Raw genomic sequence first — 19,773 nt, forward strand, 5'->3', positions numbered from 1 at the left:
ATGTCAGGGCTGAGGTACATTGGCAGGACAGTGCGTAGAAGCCTGCACCGATACTGTATATATTCTTTAGTTAAAAGACTTAAATCAAAGGTATAATCTGGCAACTTCCACAAATCCTAAATACATTTACATAATATCTAGATACTATATTACTTAAAGAAAACAAATGACCACAGACAACCACTCACCTTTTCTTCTCACCCTCTCTATTTAGATACTTCTGTAGTCCCTAAACACTGTTGTCTCTGTGTCTCTCTGAGCTATTATCTTCAATAATTTGCTTTGCCTCTGTAAAAATGATTCATTGTGCTGTTTCCCAGAACTATATAAAACTCCTCAGCAATGTTAGCTGGGCATGATTCTGACAAATTGTCCCATCTTTTTTGAATGATACATTGTAACAGTTGAGGAGCACTTGCATTTTAATCAGTAAGGAAAATGAAATGTTTGACCTTTCAATTTTCTGTGCAAGCTTACAGACAATAGAAAAGATAATTAAAACTGTGAATTAAAACTTGCAAAACAGTGTTGTTTCTCTAACAAAGAGAAATGTCTGTGTAATAAAGGTCACTTATCAGCCAGTTCTAGTTATTAAATCTTTGTACTTAGCACTGAAGTGGCTCCACAGAATCAAAGGTCAAGTCATTAAATAATGAAACAAGGAGAATTAGAAAAAAGGTCATGAGCAATCTTAACTACAGCTGACGAGATGCAGCCAAATTTACTCACGGATGGGACCAAATGTAGCCCTGGAGCTAAGCAGATGTAGTTCCCACTGGCATGAAGCTGAATTTGGCCCAAGATATGCAAAAACATCCCTGACTCTGAGTGTACCACAGTGTACTACTCAACCTCTCCTCTGTGCTTTACTCTGTCAGCCTCCTGACTCAATTACTAATGATGTTAAGGAAATGCAGATTTATTTTTTCCATTGTTATTTTAATAATGAGAAAGTAATTTTGTAATTTGGAGACAATACACATGTAAAATATAAAGGGACAATTATTAGCAGTTCACCACATATTAATTTATTCCCCCAATGCTGAAACAAATGAGATCTTTTCTTGTAATCGTCCAATTTGAGTGAATTCTAACAAAGCCAGTTGAACAAAGCTCCAGAGATACATTTCTCATTTCAGAGCCATTTATTCCTCTACTCTTCATGGATGTCTTTAGAGTTTTAGTTTTAAAGGATACAAACATGTATAATGATGCCAATAGGGAATAGATTTTGCCTTTATTCATTTTGATGTTCTTTTGAGGTCTTTCAAATGAAAGGTACAAAAGAGGCATTAACCGTCTGGCATTGTTTTTATTGCTTTTCTGTGCTTTACAAGCAAAAAATGTATTTTAATTTTTCCCATATTTCAATAATGATTAACTAAGCTGTTTTTAATCTATGCTGAGTCACTTTCTGCAGACGTCTGGGAGCAAAGAATTTCCAGGGTTCTCCTAGAGAATACTCAGCACATTTAAAGGAAAGAAAGAGAGGCAATGCTCAATTTGCTTGCGTGTTCACAAACCAGAATTTTCAATTTGATAGCTCTCAGGAGCACCATATAAAAATAATAATCTATAACTAACATCAAATAATAATAAGCAGCCCCAGATCTGATTATACTGTGGTTGCATGGTTGTTCCCCTTTTCCTCCTGCTTTTTTTTTTAAAACTCCAGCAGTTGATTTGGCTCCTAGCTCAGGGCATTGCTGTGTCTGTGTCTTCATAAAATGTAATATTAAAATTCATAAACATTTTAACATTTGGACAGTATTTTGAAATAAGCCATGTGTCAACATGTGTCTCAGTTTCTAAATGATATAGAACATAATGTTCCCTTTGTTATAATGCTGTTCCTGAGACACAAGCGACTAGGGTATTTTATTTAGGTGTGTGTCTCTGTCAATTGTACTTGCATAGTTACTACATGTGCAAGAGGAAGTTTTTATTTGAACTGTATGAGTTGGAGGCGAGAGGTAAAACAGTTTCCTAATGGGAATAGTCTTTCAACAAAGGGCTGAATAAAGAAGGATCACAAGGTTCTTGTTCCAGACATGGATCTAGCTGCCACAGGACTATTATTCATGGATAACAGTTCTTTAAGGGTATGTCTACACTGCAATTAGACACCTGCAGCTGGCCCATGTCAGCTGCCTCGGGCTTGTGGGGCTCAGGCTAAGGGGCTGTTTAATTGCAGTGCAGATGTTCGGGCTCGGGCGACCCTCCAACCTTGCAGGGTCCTAGAGCCCAGGCTCTGGCCCGAGTCTGAATGTCCACACAACAATTAAAAAGCCCCTGAGCCTGAACCAGCTGGCAAGGGCCAACTGCAGGTTTTTAATTGCCGTGTGGACATACCCTAAAAGGGCCAAATCATCCCCTTTACTTTGGCTAGAAGAGGGCACTGGTATTTTATGGATTGTTGCTGTGTTTTGTGGGCAAACCTGGCAGCATGACTTTATTACAGCTACGCTGCCATTGTACAGGGCAGGCAGCCTCAGGGCTCGGAACACACTTGATGCTTTCCCCATGAATGCCATTATCTTCTGTAGAATATAAGCCTTTTGTTTTAAAAAAATTACCATTTTTACCCTTGTGATTATGAAGAAAACCTTCCAAATGAAAACCACAGTGTAAACAGTAGCATCTTTCTGAGTCTGCAGACAGACGGCTCCAGTTCCTCTGCGGCTGCTTACAGCTTTCCTAACAGCAGCTGACAGGAATGTCATCAGTGTCTGCCACTGCCCTTGGGAACAGCATGGACGGCTTTGAAACTGATAAGAATCAGGTAAATTTCACTCTGTTAGAGCTTGAGAAAGCTCTGAGCAGCAGCTGGGATAGGCACTGGAACTATTAACTGTTTTTTTTCCCTGGTCAGTAGGATCATCTTCTTAGCTTGGTCCCCTGGTTGTTAGGTAGCTGATAACCCTTTCTAGCCCTATATCTGAGGGCAAGGCGGTGTTGGTATGATTATAGGTAAGTGTGTTGGTGGATGACTGATGGAAACAGGGTTTATGTGTGAGAGAGAGAGAGAAAGAGAGAGAGAGAGACTTTTAGGCAAGAACTGGGAGAAAATATATAAAGGAGAATGTAGAGTATACAGTACAATGTAGGGCTAGAAAGACAAAGAGATATAAAGGGATGGAATATAAGGGAAGGGGAAAAATAGAGGGAGCAGACACTTAAAATGAAACAGGCAAAGAAATAAATGTTCTATAGGAAAGTCAGAAAAAGTGGAGTGGAGCCAGGAAAAGGTAAAAGGGCCAACAAAAACCAGAGACACTTAGTAAGTTACAGCATTAAAATGACTATTGCATAGAAAGCTGAACTTTTCATCCAGCAAAACCCAACAAATTTCTTTTCTAGAACATGCCTAATTTCATTCAAATGTTCTAGCTTATGGCTGTAAATAACCAAAATGCTTGCCCAACTCCATCTATCACTCATTTGCAAATATACAGCCTTTGGAATATCATAGGGCTGTGATATCAAAAGCCAGGAATTGTTCCAGACAAATGCTTTCTTGGTGCATGCTGAAGCCAATAACTCATTCATGTTAACACCCACTATGTTGCTTATTTGCCCTCATTAGCATTGCAGGACTGGTTGGGTCTTGTGCTGAATAAAGGTAACAATACTACACAATTTAAGTAAGAAGTTGTTACAACAAATTGCATTAACAACTCTAAACATAAAATAATCAATTTTCAACATGCAATGGCATCTGTCAAAAAACTGCTTAAAGCTCTTTTGCAACATTCTACAATGTTTGCAACAATACTGTCCAAAGAATACATGGTACTGGTGAAACAGGTTGGAGCTAGAGCCTCCTTTCAATTAATGCCACAATTTTAGTTGTCTTATAAAGTTATCCTTTGCACTGTAACTCTTTGATTTTTTCATGAGATACTAGTGATAAAATTAAATATGTTTTACTTATCAGGCAGATATGAACATTTCTTTCTTCTTTATACAGGGATATTTGCTAGAAAAACAGTACAAAGCACCAGGAGGTAAAATGTCAGTTACAGCTCAAGGATACAGAGTGTGAAGGAACATACTGTTAGTGCATGGACTGAATTGTGAATGAATCACAATATCAGAGGACCAAAAATAATTTCTCACATCTGATATCTCACATTGTAGCCCAGTACAATTTAAAGTAACACATAGCACATAATCCTCCCTTACAGAGTGTACTATAGAATGAGGTTTTTGAAGACAACCAAGGCCAAGATGACTCTCCATAACAGCTCTTTGATTCCTCTGAAGACCAACCTCCTAGCAATAAATATCTGCACAAAGAATTCACTGTCACTCTGTGGAACAAAGTCAATTATCAGGGGGGAAAAACCCGGAAATTTTATTTGACTATGGCTCAGAAAGACATTGACCCATATTTAAAATACTGGTGGAGAGTAGGGGAGATTATTTTGCAACTACTGGTTTTAATTTGTATTTATAGTAAATGCCCACAGATAGCACTAAAATATATAATATATGCAGAAGATCTGTTCTGATTTCACTTTCCTCTAATAACTTCCTATTAGCAGTACTTGTCATTAATAATGGGCCATTATCTAGGAATTTAGTTTGCCAAATTACAGATGCAGGAGGGTGACTGGCTGTTATGTCTCCCATCTGAATAGGTCTGAAAATTTTCCACCAGCAAATTATACGACTTCTAAAATGAAGTTTTCACTTTATTTCAGGTCAATTTATTTGTGCCTTGAGCTGAGAAAGTGATATTAGACTGAGCAACAAAAACTCAAGAAAGAACTAGATTGTATTCCCATTATTTTCAAAAAGTGGAAATCCAGCTAACAGGCTAGAAGCCTCATCTCTAATTTATTTCAGTACCATGCTGTCTAGATCCATTATTTAATTTAGTCACTCTTGGTGGTCCATCTATCAAATTATTTGGATGCATGGAGAGAAAGTGATAAGCTAAAATGCTAATTATCCATTTTTCTGAAATTAAAAAAATCTATGCTAAGAATAACAATAAGGTTTATTACAACAGTTGTTAAACCAATACCATTTTTCATTTGACAAAATAAACCTTAACAAGCTTTCTGAGTCCAGAGTTTTAATTGCTGGACACCTTATCTAACAAGGAAATACATGTTTGCTGCTGGCCATAAACTTTTCTCTTACCCTCAATATTATACCGGGAATATTTGTGTGCAGAAAGGGATCTTTCTACCTTTAGCCTCACCAGCAACATTTCTGGAATCCAGCTGCCACTATGACCATGAGTGTGTACATAAACACACACACACTGCTTGAGTCTGGGAGAGGCATATTTTCATAAAGATACAAATCAAAATAAATATATAAACATATTACCCCAGACCAACATAAAAAAAATTACACCAAAGTAAGTCACAAAGACAACAATTTCTTAAAGGGGTTAACAAAACAAAAAACAAAACCACAAAAAAATAAAGGAACGCTGAATTTTTTAAAACAAACAAACAAACACTGAAAGTTTGGAAATGTTAAGTGATGACAAAAATTTAAAAACCAACAAAATATTGGAAAATATGAAGTCATGATAACTTAAATAACCTTAACTCTGCCCAGCAATCACTAATCTGACTAATATAATGTTTAATTTTATACATTACTGATTAGAAGTGCGAAAATATAAACCCCTTTATCATCTTCAATATATTTCCAAGTCATTTAGCTGGCTTTGATACTTTTAAAATGTTCCCTTTCTTACTCAGAGTCCATTTTGAAATTGTGAATGAGTGAGAGTTGAATAGTTAATGAAACCTAAAGTGTGTCTTTCTCCTTGTGTGCTCCTTTTTACTTTTTCTGCCTGCCACAATCACACACACACACAGGAGAGCATTACAGAGGAAAGTCGGTTAAACAAAAAGCACACCAGTGGATGATAAAATTTGGTAGCAAAGAAAAATATTGAGGGCCCCCGGTGGACATGAAAAATGTGCCAGGGAACTCCATGAAGCAAATGAATCTCTACTTCAAATATCTGAAACCTTGCCAGACAGGCAAATAGTTTGTGCCTGTCCCAAACATTCTGAAAGTTGCTTGTTTAGACTGAACATCAGACTTCCAATCTTCCAAAGGGCCTACATTAAATAAATCATACTGTTAACTGAAACTCTGTTCTGTCCAGTCACAATGCTGGGTTCTACAGCTGGGGTTCAGTACCTGCCACACAGTGTGCTCCATGCAGTAGTGTAGCATAGGGCCACATGGAAACTCTGGGTGGGACTCATTCTTGTGATCCTTATTTCTGAGGCTGGTTCATACTGACTGCAGTGTGAAAATGAAGCGTTTATGTGATGGCCAACATCTCAGCCAACTCATCGGGGATTGATCCAGGGGCCTCCAGCACTGAAAGCAACCCGTGTAGTGCCTGGGGAAAGAGGGCATGACTGTGCTGCTATTACATGCCATTTGGTAATCGCTGTGCTTGCACTAGTGTTGGCTGATGCATTTGTGGTTGCACACGTCAAGTCAATGGACATTGAATTTACGGTAGATGAGATAAAAAGCAGTTTGAAAAGAACTAGTCCAGCGTGATGAATTCTTTTCTAACTTATAACCCAAAGGCACTGCAACAAGCCAGGGGTCATTTAGCATAAACTGTAGCTCATTAGCTGGGGAGAACATAAAGTCATATCTATAGGGATGTGTAATAAGAAATCAGAATACAACATGCATTAAATTCTGGAAAAATAGGGGGACATCCTATGCAATCAGATCAGCAAATCTGGACCTATAACACAGTAGAAAGTTATGGAAGCTGCTAAATGTGGGATGAGAAAAATTGATTCTGAAAAGATATCTAGCAACTAAGTACTGTATTTATCCCCTGCCCTAGTAACAACTACACTTTAGCAGCAGACACATTGCTAATTCTGTCACAAGATCCTTACAGAAATGCTGCAGACCCCATTTTTTCATTATTGCTGTTTTGAAAAACAAAGTCCTGTGGTGCTCTTTCCTCGATCAACCCTGCTTATGAATTCTTAGCACAGCATGAAGGTTATTAAAATCCCATATGTAAGAACCACACATAGCACACGGAGATATGAATTGGCATTCTATGGAGATAATGCTATCTAATGGGCACAACAAGAAGTATGGTTTCATTCTCATTTGGAGTACATTTGAAAAGGGCAAAGCATCTGGCTGCTGTTCATGGATAGCTGACCATTTCTCCTTCTTACATATGGATTAATAAGTAAAAGGGAAATAGCATGGTAGTTATCTTGCCAAGACTGGATATTCCCATGACACCTTTTACTGGCAACCATTTGACATGAAGTGGATTAAATGCAGCTTGGGCTTCCTAGATATAGTGACAAACTATTAAACACATCATGGTTTACTCCCACTCGTGTATTTTAAATCAAAATGTAATTAACTGCCGAGATAGCCAATATACCTCACAAATTAATTCCAGATGCCCGCATGTCTGATAATTTCTTTATTTTTACACTTATTCATTTAGCACCAGTTTCACTGCTGAAACACAACAGTTTAATGCTTTGTTTTATTTCATTGCCAAAACAAATTCAGTTTCAAGCAGCAGCCAGTGCCATGGCAAATGCTCTCAGCAGCTGGGAGAGCTTCAAAAAAACCTGTCTGGGAGAGAAAGTTTGCTTGAGAACAAACAAACCATAAAAAGTTTTCCAAGCTCTCAGGATCCTAGGAAAGCTTCATTAAAGCTAACGATACTTCACAGCGAGGGAGAACCTCTCCACCCCAAGAGAATTAAGAAATAGTAACAGCATAGTTAAATTTGATGTCTGAAACATCCTCTATTTAAGGACTATGCCCTTCATGGGGACAAGCTCAAGGAATTATTAGGCCATTTCTCTAACTTGGCTGATCAAGCAGCAGTTTAGGTGAAACCACATGTGTCTGATGCTAGTCATCACTAATGGTAGGCACAGAATATCAAAGGCAAGGTCTGAAAACTGCAGTGAAGCAGCATGGGATCCCAACCACCTTCTAGCAAAAGAATCTCTTTGGTCAAATGTTTGATATTACTGCTACACTGTTCAAAATGCTTTCCTTTGCTTGCTGAGTCTTTCTCATGGTGCCCAGCTGTGTAGCATCCCACTCTTATGCAACCATTGCAGAAATTTTGAGATGGGCATAGGCCTAAGCTGTGAGGTTTGTATCTGAAAGTGAACTTTCTCCAGGTTCAGGAGTGTTCAGATTCAAAGTTCTCATTTTCTGCCAAATTGTTCTGTCATTCAGTTGCACCCGACAACCTTGACCAAGTGTGAAAGTTCTCATCCCATGATTGTAACTCATTTTTTATTTGCTGGATACTACTTGAATGCCACAGCTGACATCAGTATCCGAATCTAGATGACTATCTCGAGGAGGAGAGAAGACACGGAAAAGAAAATAGTTTCATAATTGCCTTGAAAACTTTTGATTCTGACTCCCTGCCCTAAGTAAAGCCATTGGCACACAGCATTTTCTGTTGATGGAGAGAGAGAGAGAGAGAGAATAACATTTAGCTATATGACTGATGAGAGTTCAATTTCAGACTAATCCTGCTCCTCCAGAGCATGAGTCACTACTCAGACTAGAGGTACCACCATCCCAGTGCCCCTCCACTAAAAGCTAATATCAGATTTTCTAATATTCTGCCTTTGGCTAGTATTCAACATGTACAAAGCTTTTGTTGGCTCTATAGCAGCACATAGTCTTTTCAAAGTTTTTCTGTGGCAGAGAGGAATAGTTCATAGGGACAGGAGATCACTGTTTTTTCTGAATGCCAGAAATGTCTATATAGATACCTCTATGACACCATCATCAAAGTGCCTGAGCACCTACAAGTATTAATGAATTCAGCCTAATACACTTCTGTGTGGCATTATCCCCATTTTACAGATGGGGGATTAAGGCACAAAGAGAAAGTGACACAGGAAGTCTGTGATAGAGATTTCTAGTCCAGCACTTTCACCACAAGAGCAACGTTACCCTCTTCCTTCACCAGTCACCTTTGTGTTTAGGGCAATATCCCAAACAGTACTGCTGATATTCAGGGCCAGGAAGCATAAACATAAGAACAGCATGATAAGAGCACTTGGTTTATGAGTGCCTCCGGGTCTTGCAAGAGCATTCTAGCTCTGCAGGGGATTTCTTGCCATACCTTGTACCTGACCTGAGCAATCTATTTTGTAGTTGTCGTCAAAGAGAGAAACATACCCCTTGACGTTAATGTGCCAGGTTGGATTTCAAGCTTAGCACTGTCCTTTTTAAACTTTTTAAATGCAAAGTCACCACATCAGCCTTTCACCCCTACTAGGTATAAATGGTCTTTCCCTGGGAGACCAACACCAGTAAGATGCTGCTCCTTATTTCCTTCCCCACTCTTCCTCTTCTGTAGAAGCACATTTGTTTTTCTTTCCCAGTAACTGTCCTGTGATTACTCTAGCTCAGACTGATTGACTGCAATACAAAGGGATTCAGAGTCCCTGTGTTGAGACTTTGCAGCTTGACAAACATATACTGCAGGGCAATGGTTTTCAGTCTGTGGTCTGCAGACTAACGTCTAAGAGGTCCACAAAAAGTTGTCATTACCATAGAACAGTGGTTTTCAACCTGGGGGTCCACGGACTAGGCCTAAGATTTCCAAAGGGGTTAGTGCCTCCATTCAAAAATGTTTAGGGGTCCACAAATGAAAAAAGGTTGAAAACTACTGCTGTAGGAACAGAAGGTTTAATCTTCAACTCAGCTGGAGTGGAGGAGGCAAAGGTGATTCTAGGCTAGCTTTACACCTCCCCTAATTCTGGGCATAGCCAGAGGCAGGACTAGTGCCTGGCATGTATTAGAGCAGTCCAAGAGCAGCTTTCATTTACATTGCTTTGTAATAGGGCAATTTCCTCAGTGAGGATTGACTAGGGTGCCCCTCTCCTCCTGCCCCTGGAGTGTAAATTCAATGCATTTTTAATGTACTGGGATTCAAGGACTGGGATGGGGGTGGGGGAAAGATTAGGTCTTCTTCTAGTATCATGTCCAAGTAGCATTACTGAGGAGGTAGACGAGGAAATGGGTTTGAGTGGTGGGTTATTGTCTGAGAACGACTGTTGTCAAGCTGGAATTCAGCACTGACTGAGGATGCTCTGTCACTGAACAGTTTCTTATGGTAATGGCCTTAGCAGCAGCAGTGACTGTAAGATGCTCTTCAGCTCACACTCAGTTCCAGGTCCTGCAGAGAGACTATAGTCCTCCCTGCTTTCGGAATTTTATTGGATTCCTTTTATTTCATTCACAGTTCACAGAGATTTGGTCTACATTGAAAATGAAAGTCTTTTCTCCCCTTTTTATCTTCCCGATATAAATATATTATAAAACATGAGGAAATACCACTTAAAAGTTCTATTTTACTTTCCCAAAAGTAAGTTTGCTGCAGCTCTGTCAAATCAGATGAAAACCAAAGGAGGGGAAAGAAACATGACTTTTGTTCTCTTGACCTTGGGAAATCAGGACATTCTCCAGAGCATCCCTTCATGTCCCAATTTAGTTTCTGTCAAATCACATAAGAAAATAAATACCTGAGGGAGGGGTGGGGAAGTTCTCTCTTGGTCTTTCGAATACTTTTGGGACAAAAAACACTTAGAAGTGACCTGTTGGGGCACCTTACTTGTCTCCTGCTCTTCCTTTCTAAGTCTCTGACATGTTATTTGTAAAAGCAAAAGCACTTGCAAGTGCTGGTTGGGGCATAAAATCCCCTGCCAGCCATCTCTTACTACAACAGTATTATTTGGGGGGCGAGGGGAGGAGGGAAATGCATTTAGAAATCTTGTCCTGTCTCTATCTGCATTTCCACTTTTCTCTTCCCTTTCTGTCTCAGAGACATTTTGAAATAAAAATAATTGCCATTTTCACTTTCCTGGTATTCCAGCCAAGTGTGCCTTCTCTACCTTCTTCCTCTAGCATTCTCTCCATAGCAAACATCACTTTGGCTTTCAGTTCATTCCCCTACTCTCTACACTCAGCCCCCAAAGGCTGGGGAGGGGAAATCACATTCCCAAAATGAGATCATTATGCTGTAATCTAGTTCTCAGCATGACCTTTGGCTTCTACAAATGATTGCTATAGCTGCAAAAGTTTATATATCCTGATGGCCATGTGACATATATGAACATTTAGTGAAATGAATAGATGCAGTCAACTTCCTAAAGAGAATACCTGCCTGGACAATAGCAGTCTTCACATGTGCTAGACTTTGAGAGTACCCAATAGCACCTATGCTCACTACCCAGGCTAATATTTCATTTCAGATTTAATTTTGAGCCGTGCAGTGTGTCACTCAACAGCCAAGATACATGTTCAGCATGACTAGGGATGGAAAAGCAGAATCCAGTGAAATAACAACCAACCCAACCTTCCATCCAGACAAAACCAAATCAAACTTAAACAAGCTTCAAACTTTTTAGGAAGTCAAGGATGTTTTGGTAATTTTTGGTTTATTTTTAAATGTTTTCATATGCCTCTCACTTTCAGGTTTTACCCAGAATCAGAAGTGGACTGATGCACAAGAAGAGTGTTAATTTGTTAGCCTGTCACCTCTGAAGACCTCTGCTCAAATCTTGTTTAGGTGAAGATGACAGAAGACCCCGGGCCAAAATATCAGATCTAAAAGCCCCTCAAACTTTGATCTGAAATGTATCGAGCTAAATAAATAAATGGGGGGGGCTCCTTCCTCCTGGGTACGCCATACCACACAGTTACCACATAGGTTGACGCAACAGTACCTAAGAAGCCTCATAATTTAGAATAGAAGATGTATAGCAGTCTTTCAAAGACTGAGGTGCACTTATATTGCCTGTCAGTTTACAATGGGTGAGATTCTATCACCCTTACACTGAACAGTATCAACTCCATCAGTAATCCCACTGAAGTTAGCAAGACTACTTGTGGAATAAGGTGCCATTCATGAATAAGGATCTCAGATTCTGGTCCTCTGTTAGGCTCTGGCCAATTAAAAACAATTAGACCCAGGCTTTCCGGTGTGCTTAACTCAGCCTCAAGTTACTTATTTTTAAAAGAGTACCCAGTATATCTGACTGTGCTGCAGCCTTAGAGTGGTGATTAGCTAGTGCTGAACGCAGATTTCAAGGTTCCTGTCTGTGCACACAAGTGGGTTTTGAACCCAAAAATATGGGTACATGTGTTTGCACATTTCCGTTAGACTCTTCTCCGCTTTGCTTCCAAAATCTGGGTCATATTCTCAGCGTCCTCTTCATATAAAACTATTTTTAATCCCTCTGCAGCAATAAAAAAACTCATGGAAATGGAACCACTGTGTTTCTGCTACATAAGGGGAGTAAGGATTTGGGAGAGCCACAAAGGGGACCTGTAGCACTACTGGGCTGAAGCAACCTCTGGAGGAACTCCTCAGCCTGGTGGAGAGGAATCTTCCACTTCCCTGTAATAATATTGGCAACTACCACATGGCACTGTTACACACAGATTTTACAAGTTGTGTGTAAATTAATGCATAGGCAATTAGACCTTGCAGAAATGCTGTTTGCTAGTGGAGGTATAATGTTCTGCAGATGCTGAAATACCACTGGTGAAATCAGTTCTTTTTGCCTGTATCTCTCTCTGACAAAATCATATAATTCAAAATATTAAGTACCACGGCAGCCTACAGGTTATGCTCACACAGCAAGAGGGAAAAAAATATATAGGCCAATATTTCAAACTTGGGAGTCTAAACGTAGGCACCTAATTCAATTTTTAGGCACTTTAGGTAGGTGATGTGGTTTTCAGAGGGGCTGAACGCTACAATCTCTTTTATTTCAATTGATGTTTTAAAAAAAAATGTAAATATGACTATTCTAAGTTTGCCAACCCTCCAGGATTGGCCTGGAGTCTCCAGGAATTAAAGATCAATCTTTAATTAAAGATCATGTCATGCGAAGAAACCTCCAGGAATATGTCGAACCAAAACTGGCAACCCGAGTCTATTTCAGCAGCAAATACCTAGCAAACGTGAAGTAGAGCTTGTTGTCTGTTGGTCTCGGAGGGCCAGAGTCTCATATCCTTATGCATGTTAATAGTACCTTACTCTGGGAACAGACCCACTGGAATCTATGGGACTATTCCTGGAGTAAGCTACAACTCGACTGGAGTAAGGATATTAGAATCCTACAATTCAAGACTGCACTAGTTCACCCCCCCCCACACACACACAGTGTAAAGTTCATCCTCCTTTATGGGGAGTTTCCAGGAGTAGCTCCAGGAAGGGAGAACCTGGCAGCATTGCTTGATTGTAGCCATGCTGCCTGGGAACCAGAGAGAGGGCAAAGACTCCAGAGCTCCTGTAGGAGCAGAAGGTCTCCATAGGGAAGACCATGTGGCTTCTGTGGGTCTTGAGGGATCCATGGGTTCTAGGGGAAGCTCCATAAGTGCAACCTCACAGAGTTTTCCTCTCACAAGGTTTTCTAAAGCAAGTGGCAATTGCTCCTGCCAACTGCCAGAATGACAAAACATTGTAAAATCTGTGTACAGTAGGGAGGGGGTCATGGGTCAGTCAGGAGAGGTTCTTCCAAGGAAGATCACATGCAACAAAGTGGCTTGAAATCACTGCACTAGTAGAAAAAAACTGAAAGAGTAGACAATGCATCTGGATTTCAGAAGGTGATCTGATTCTGTTCCATCCAACGGATTGATTTCTAAAGAAAGCAAGCATGGCACTCAGGAAGAAAGCAATCGGAATGGATTATAAATAATTTTGCAAGCATTTCTGTAAAAGAAACAGTTCAAAGTCTAAATGTGGAAAACCTGTAGTACCAAATATTCTCTATTAGAATCACATTAGCTTAATTTACATAATATGTAACCATTACCCAAACCAAAAACCACTGCACCTCACAAAAGTATGAAAATAATAAGGGGTACAACATGTCTGTGATATTTTCATAAGTGAAACAAATGATCTTCAACCTGTTATCATCACAACTGGGCATTGCCTAGAGCCCTAGAATGTGACATAGCTTCCTGCGATCTCTAACAGGCAGTTAAATGAATGATCTTCCGTATATTTCATATCTGAAAGCTTTTTGCATGTCTAAGAAATGTCATTTTATTAAATATTATAGTTTCTGCTAAATGTATTATAATGGGTGTTTATTATTTGCCTAGAATGCTAGGCACTTTACAGAGAGTTACAGAAAAGGTCCCGGCCAAAAAAGGCTTACGATCACAACAAAACATGTAAATAAATGATGATTGTGGACGGAATGAAACAAAACTAGTGTGATTGAATACCACCACCACTTAGGACTTCTCCAGTGATTGTATAATAGTGGTAGTTTACACCTACTCTGAACTCACTTAGGACAGGTATAACTGTATACCCAGAAAATGGAGAATCAAGACATGAGTGTATATAGCAGGGGTGGCCAATCTGAGCCTGAGAAGGAGCCAGAATTTACCAATGTACATTGCCAAAGAGCCACAGTAATATGTCAGCAGCCCCCCATCAGCTCCCCAAGCCTCCCACCCACCGGCAGCCCCGCTGATCAGCGCCTCCCCTCCCTCCCCACACCTCCCGATCAGCTGTTTCATGGCGTGCAGGAGGCTTGGGGGGGGGGAGGAGTGAGAGCATGGCAGGCTCAGAGGAGGGGGTGGGAAGGGGTGGAGTGGGGGCAGGGCCTGTGGCAGAGCCGGGGTTGAGCAGTGAGCAGTCCCTGGCACACTGGAAAGTGGGCACCTGTAGCTCCAGCCTCGGAGTTGGTGCCTATCCAAGGAGCCGCATATTAACTTCTGAAGAGTTGCATGTGGCTCCGGAGCCACAGGTCAGCCACCGCTGGTATATAAGTTGACCTCTATTGCTTTCTGTCTTTGAATGTATACACATGGGTACTTATCTCATGCTCTGGGCACCTCTCCCATACATATAAATATAAAAACCCAGAACGTTCACAATTGCTTTGGTAGATTAAACTCATAGCTTTAATAGCTCATGTAGAACAGTAGGGAGAAGTATAAGCTACCAAGATGCAGGGCAATAATAATGTTATAGACTAAACCATGAAAGGAAAGTCTGACCGTTGGACAATACAGTGTCCTAAGCAAGGGAAGGACTCCAGGATGATCATGTATTATATATTTAAATCACCTGTGCATCATCTGTTCTGGATATTTTCAATAGATCTTATTTTCTGACACTGTAAGGCAATATCAGGACCACATTAAGGAAACTGTAGTGTGTAGCTTTGTCTCCCTGATTATAGGAAATTAAGGAGAATGAAAAAATACTGCAGGAAATCAACCACACTAAGAGGGCTTTAGGGTGGAACTAAGTTGTGAAAGAAGATGTAACAAAACGGGTGGGGGGGTGGGAGCGGAGGGAGGGAAGATCCTCAGCTGGTGTAAATGAAGCTATCTGCTCCTAAACTTTTCCCTCTAAGAATGGAGGTGTCACTTTAGTGAGATGCTTAAGCACAACCTTAATTTTATGTACATGCTTAAAATTCCAAAGGACTTCAGCATATGTATAGTAAGCCAAAGGCCACTGAGGTCAATGGTAATTTTTCCACGGACTACCAGATCAGGCCCTTGCGGAATATACTTAAGCAGCTGCTTAAGTGCTTTGCTCAGTGGGTATCTAAGACATCAAGTAAGATCCCACAGAGCTAAATTATTGTAGCTAAGATCCTCAGAAAAATAAAAAGGATTGATGCCACTTAGAAATTTGAGATATTAACATTCTAAACAGAAACAACACAGGCAAACAGAAGTTTTAAAAGCAGGGCTGGTTAGACTACAAAGCCCTCAGTGTCCTTTAGTTTGACTTGCATGTTACCATCTGAACCTCTGCGTGAAGTTCAAACACGTTTCCAATTCCAATTCATGTGAATGGGGTGTTACAGGAGTATGTGATTCCACAAATCCTTAATAACTATAAAAGTGAAAAATGTATCAGGAAATTGAGACATAAGCTCAAAATAGCACTTCTGTGTATCAAAATAATAATGCTTCTGTAGCGTACATATTACTCCAAGACTGTCAGATCCTTTAACAATGCAAGTCTTTTAAAAAAAGACTGTAAGGCACTAATATTTCTCACTTCATGTGAGATAAAACAGTAATTGTAGGCTATGCCATAATGTAATTCATTGTCAAATGATTTTATTCCATTGTCATAGCTTTTCTAAAGTAGAAAGCTTATCTTTTTAAAAAGTCTGATAGAACAGATATAAACAGTGATAAAAGAGTCAATATATAACTTCAGAGTTAGTCATTTATTTTCATTACCTCTCTGGATATTTTGTAAAGAGTTGTTAATGCAACTTGGAGATTTTTAAATGCATGATTTCAGTATGTTAAAGCAATTAACACTGAGCACAATTAGAGCAGATCCAAACCGAAATTAAAATGATTTGTAAATTAATTACATTAAAAGGACATTTGCAGATTATTGCTTGTAATTTTAAAGTTATTTAACCCTTCACTGGGTCCAATACTCTATTGAAATAGAATTCACTTTTCTTTTAAAATAAAAATAATGTTTTCCTTCATTCTGCGCAACAGCGCTTTGCTAGGTCTTATCTACATGACCACTTAGTTTGCAGCAAGTGTGGTGTAAATCTACTCTGCACCAACCTGCCACACACTAAAAGTTCCATAGTGCACTTTGATCTAATTTCTTTTGAGTGGGAGTAAATTAAAGCACACTTTTAGTGCACAGCGGCAGGAGCACACAGACACTTATGCATGGCAGGGCTAATGTACGGTAGATTTACACTCCGGCTTGCCATGTACTAAGTGTTTAAGTAGACAGAGGTTGATTGTAACAGCAGGAAATATTGACACATTGCATAATGTTTGAAGCAAGATATAGGGATCCCTTACCCCACTATTCCTTGTGCTCATTCTTGCAGTCTTTGACTTTAGTTGGAAGTTGAGTTGTGCAAGAAAACAGGATTGGCTTACGGGGGGGGGGGGGAGGAGGAAGATACAGAAGGTTAAATTAAGGACACTGACCATGTCATTTAGGCCCAGACTCTGATTTTCTCGCTAATGCTGAGTATCACCTTACTTCATGAGTAGCCTCATGAATTTCAAGGTACAACTTAATGAGGGTAAGAGTGTCAAAATCAAGCTTTTGAACACTGTGGCCTTGATCTTGTGAACATTTAGGGGTAGACTGTGACATTAGGTATTGTGACGGAGTCAGACCAGAAGGGTATAAGAGAGTGGTGGAAGGCAGGTATATCAGCCGCAGGATGAGCAGGTTCCTGTTCCCTGGATAGCCAAACAAAGGTCACGCCAGGTCAATCAAGACACCTGATGCCAATTAACCAATTGAGGTAATTAGGCTAATGGAGACAGGTGGAACCAATCAAGGTCTCACTCAGGCTGCTTAAAAGTTCTCCTTTCCAGTCCTCCTCAGGAGAGCCCAGGTGAAAGGAGCTGGAGGAGGAAGCAGCATTGCTGTATCTTGAGGTAAGGGTGAAGCTAGGAAGAGGGGACCATGGGGGAAGTGGCCCAGGGAATCAAAGCAGCATTTAGCGGTGGAGGTAAAGCCACCAACAGCTGCTATCCTTAGGGTCCCTGGGCTGGAACCTGGAGTAGAGGGTGGGCCCGGGTTCCCCTCCCCCCATACTCTACAGAGATCCCCTTGAGAGGGGAATCAAGACTCAGTCCATTCAGGAGGGTGAACTGTGCCTACTGAGCTCTATGGAGCAACAGACTGTGGGGTTTTTCCCCTTTCCATCTCCCATACTGGTCTGTGATGAAAGTAACTCAATAGGCTGTGACTCTGGCCACTACACTGTGAAAGGAAGGGCCTTAGTGAGTTTCTGAGGCCCCTGGATCTGCCAAGAAGCATGGGACCAGCAATTACAGGCTTGGAACTTTGTCACAGTATATTCCTGAGCAAGGGGTGGTGTTTAAGCTGCAGAACAGAGAAGTCATCCAAGGAATTACCTGACTCAGAGAGAGACCTCTGAGTTACAATACCTGCTTCCTCTGTGCTCTTGGAAGCTGGGGAATGGACCCTAGCCTATACCAGTAACAGTGAAGACACCCACCCATTTTGGTTCAACTATACTGAGCAGCGAGTGGTGGGGAGCCAAATGTCTGCATATTGCCACCTACACCCATTGAGGATGGTGAGGCATACCCACTTATTTCTACGTGCTCAGCTCCAAGGTCTACATACTCCTCACAGAGGCAAAAGGGAGGCTCGTACTCCTTCACATGGACATGTAGTCCAAGTCACAACTAGTTCTACAGTCAGTGTGTAGCTTTGTTCATGTGAGTAGTTCCACTGAAGTCAGATTGGAGCCTACGTTTGAAAGCTCTGGAGTGATTTTGTTCATGGGTTCAGTACAGTCAGCCTAAATTAATCTTGTGCTTCACTCCCCCGGCTTTCCTCTTTCACAATTTCCCCTTATTCTTCTTATTTCACCTTTATTGTTCTTTGCTAACACTCTGAATCATTTTTAAAGATCGCACAAGAAGGCAATGCCTTTCTTCCAAGGCTGATTTCTGGAAACAAATCATGATTCCAAACAGTGTTTTGATGTAAACTAAATTAAATAATCATCTAAAACAAGGGTCAGTGCCAGATCCTACTTGGGCTGAAGTCATACAAGTCTCATGAATGTAGCTCTCAACTGTAGAGAGAGATTTTATTCACCCCCATTAACAATAAGTTATGAAGAATGAATGAATGCAGAAACAAAATTAGGAATGCTGGAATAGGATGATCAAGAACAATGACCGAAAAGATTACACTACAAAAATTACTAACCTCTTAGAAATAATAAGCAAATAAGATGTATTACTCCCCAAAGATGCACGGCCTTCAATACTGTCAGAGCCTCAGGTTCGCTAATCTCCATTTAGCTATCTGAGGGCCATTGTGATACCGCTGTTTGTCCAGCTAACTACACTGCTCATCTAATTGGCAGCATGGCATGGAAGGAAGGTGGAGAATTGTTTTACAATATATATTACACACAGAAAAGAACTATGTTAAAAACATTGTAAAGTCAAGCACTGAAAAATTAGGAAACGTCAGAATTAAGGTTGCTTGTGCAGTCTTTGTTTGGCCCCTTGAGTAAATGCATTATGGTACTGTCTTTAATTACATGACCACATGCTAGTGTTCACTCAGTGCACAGGATAGATAGTGCACAATTAATGAGCAGCTATTCAATATTTTGTTTTATCCTCATTGTTCCATGCATGGTCCCAAGCCTCATTTACTGCACACTAGTCAAATCCAGCTCTGAAGACAGAATTATTTAATTATTTATTTCCTCCTGGGCTTTTCTATGATGCTCATCACTGTCATTTCAGAGTGCTTCACAAACATGAATTCATTTATATTCACAATGCCCCATGAGGTGTGCATGTGTGTGGGGGGGTAATTATCGCCAGTTTACAGAGGAGGAGCCGAGGAACAGTGAGCTACAAGGCAGCAGGTTTAAAACAAACAAAAGCATAGGTGCTGGAACTAAAGGTGTGAGGAGTGCGGACTTGAAGTGGTTTCCATTATATACAGCATTTACAGTTTTGGAAATTTTAGCTGCTAAACTCTAAAAATGACTTTACTGAGCAGGTGCAAACAGATCTTTTTTTCCCAAACTTGGCAAAATTTAGACCAGATTTTCACAACAAAAGGAACGTCCCAGACAAAGGTCACTCTGCTGTCAAATTTCAAGTCCCTGCTCCAAAAAAGGGGGCGCTAGAGCCTCTCCAAAGTAGGGTTACCAGAATTATTTAAACATTGTAAAATGTATTTTTACC

The sequence above is a fragment of the Eretmochelys imbricata genome, chromosome 8 (genome assembly GCF_965152235.1).
Source record: "Eretmochelys imbricata isolate rEreImb1 chromosome 8, rEreImb1.hap1, whole genome shotgun sequence".
NCBI lineage: Eukaryota > Metazoa > Chordata > Testudines > Cheloniidae > Eretmochelys > Eretmochelys imbricata.